The sequence below is a fragment of the Poecilia formosa genome, unplaced genomic scaffold (genome assembly GCF_000485575.1).
Source record: "Poecilia formosa unplaced genomic scaffold, Poecilia_formosa-5.1.2 Scaffold40, whole genome shotgun sequence".
Classification (NCBI taxonomy): domain Eukaryota; kingdom Metazoa; phylum Chordata; class Actinopteri; order Cyprinodontiformes; family Poeciliidae; genus Poecilia; species Poecilia formosa.
In genome coordinates, this window is record NW_006799979.1 from 1092534 (window position 1) to 1095270 (window position 2737).

At 43.7% G+C, this 2737-nt stretch overlaps 1 protein-coding gene across 1 annotated transcript in view; it reads right to left on the reverse strand.

Annotated features, from left to right (window-relative positions):
• The window catches only part of slc8a1b (solute carrier family 8 member 1b), a 162081-nt gene extending 161215 nt beyond the window's left edge, over positions 1–866 (reverse strand). Inside the window, exon 1 of the mRNA XM_007551113.2 lies at positions 238–866. The gene's annotated coding sequence lies outside the window, so the exon portion shown is untranslated. The remainder of the gene's footprint in view (positions 1–237) is intronic.
• Between the last annotated feature and the right edge of the window lie 1871 nt (positions 867–2737).

Below are 2737 nucleotides of genomic sequence, written 5' to 3' on the forward strand. Positions count from 1 at the left end.
ACACACACACACACACACACACACACACGCACACACACACACACACACACCCCTTCTTACATCCAGTTTACTCCACCCCTTCCCCCGACCAAAAGAAAAAAAAAAGAAAAAAAAAAAAACTTGCACACACCAACACGACACCATGGAGCAGACCTGGACCCCCGCAATGATAATCAATTTAAAAGAAAAAAAATGCAACATAAAAAATAAATAAGCATCCAGGAGTCCGTGTTCTACCTTCTCAATCCGGAGTTGACGCTTCGTAGTTTAGTAGTAAAACGGCTCTTCTTGCGATGCGAGCAAGTAGAAGGAGTAAAACCAGGAGGCGGTGGAGGAGGAGTGGTGGCGGAGGTAAAGCCCGTAGTGGGGAACGGTAATGGAGACGCAGGGAGCTCTTATACGCCAGTCAAGACAGCGTATCCAACCACCGAGACGCACAAAGGGAGGGAAGAGTAGTCCGAATTCCCATGCACACTGGGTTGTTTCTTCTTTTCTTTTTTTTCCCACCCCTTATTTGTTTCTCTTATCTTTTGCTCTTCTTGCCTACTCCTCGTTTCCATGCAGCGCGACCTGAGTGACCTGTATGATCGGATGACCGGAGCGGCGCTTCATCAGCAAACCCGCATTAGCTGAGAGGAGGCGCGCGGCGCAGCGGACCTCTTCCTCATTCTTCCCTTCCCGGTTCTCCCGGCTCCGCGAAAAGAGAGAGGAGGAGAGCGAGAGTGTGTGTGTGCGTGTGTGCGCGCGCGTGTGTGTGTGTGTGTGTGTGTGTGAGAGAGAGAGCGAGTGTCTGTGTGTGCGCAGGTCTCTTTCGTCTGTTCCTTCCTCTCCTTCTCTCACACACACACGCGTCTGCACGCACACACTCCGAGGATCAGTTCACCCTCCGCCCTCCATTCTTATTTCCTCCCCCTTCCCGTGTTGTAGGAGCCTCTGCCTCACTTCTCAGTCAATATGTCCCCTCCCCGGATTCATGTCCCATCGCAGGTTTTTAGTATCAGTCTGCTGCGTTCTTCGAGAAACCCAATGCAATGGCCCAATTTATTATTATTTTTTTAAGCAGTCGTAATTTAGAGCAACCCTTATGTGATTAAAAGCGACCCAAGTCTGGTTTTTATATAGTCGTTGGGGGTTACGCTCATAAAAAGATACACAAAAAGAAAATTGCAGCCACAAATCTTAATTCAATTCGGTTAATTGTTGAAAGCTACCTTTCACTGACATTTTTTAAGCCGTCCATACCCCTTTACGAAGCTGCATTTCATATCGCGAGTAAGAAGGTCCAATTTTAAAAAAAAAAAAAATGGCAAGAAACACAAATGAGTCTGAAAAAAATACCGATATTCAAATCAAGGGCTTCCAGAATGTACTATTCCGGTTTGTTCATCCTCAAGATAAACAGAACTTCACACACGTTTAGCTCTCTGCTGTATTAATGTTTGCTTCATGCCTTAAACTTTGTATCCCAAACCCAACAGCTTGCTTTACTAAAAAACGATGCGCAAACATTACCGACAAGCTTTTGTTGAAAAATAAAAACCAAGCTAACAAGTTAATGTACCCTCTGTATTTATCATGGAAAAATTGGTCATTTGTTCCTGTTGTAGGAAAGTGGAACTCATTTTAGAGACTCACTTAAGTATTTCAAGCTTTTATTTATTTCTTGCCATTTTTATACTTACAGAAAATGTAAGCTACACTCTTACCAGCTAATTGACTCACAACACCTGCAAAGGATTCCTGAATTCCTAAAAAGGTTTCACTCTGGGTCAGTCGGCTACACAAGCTAACTGGACAGATGTCCAGAAGACAGTCAGACCCCTTCCACAAGGAGGGCAAGTCACCAAATATCATTGCTACAGAAGTCGTCCAGAATGCCAAATCCAAGCAGCCAAAGTTGATGGAAAATGTGTTGTAGCAAAAGATGGAGCAACAAGCATAAATTATCTTGGGAATGTTATCTAGCAAAATCCATTAAAGAATTTGGGGGGAGTTTCGTGAAGAGTGGACGGGGTCTAGGGTCAGAGCATCAAGAGTCTACACATTGGCTGCTAATGTTTTGTTCCCTGTGGCAAGCAAAGCCTGAACCAACATCACAGGCATTTTAACTGCCTGTGATGTTGATGCTCACTGGTTTTTATACAAAAAAACCCCTCCATTCTTAATTTTTTCAGATGAAAGTTTGCATCTTATTTGGAAATTGTGATCCAAGAGTCTAGAGCAGTGGTCCCCAAACTACGGTCCACATTTGGTCCAGCCCCCTGAACAATACCAGAGAGTATTCAGACTTTTTTTCATTTACCATATTTTCCGGACTATAAGCCGCTTATATGTGGATTTTTCTTCAACCACCAGGGGGCCCTTTAGCAGGAAGTGAATCATTGGAAGTCAAAATTGGAAATAAAAGAAGAAAGCGCCCATTAAAACAGAATTAGGTTTTAACAGGGAATTGAAATTTGAGAATGTTATTGATCAGTTAAATAGCATTGAGGGGAAACAGAAGATTTTTCTTTTTTTTTTTTAATAATACTGGGATCATTATGACAATTTGAGGTATAGATATTAGCACTAGCGGAACAAGTCAGAATCGGGCCGGGGGGCGGGGCCAATTACCGGGCACCTAACCAATCACCGGGCCCCTTATGTGGAGTGAGACTGAAACTGTTGAAAGGGGGTGTGGGGGGTGTTTAACATTAAATACACCCTTCTCAACAGGCGAGGGCACACTTTCTCTGTC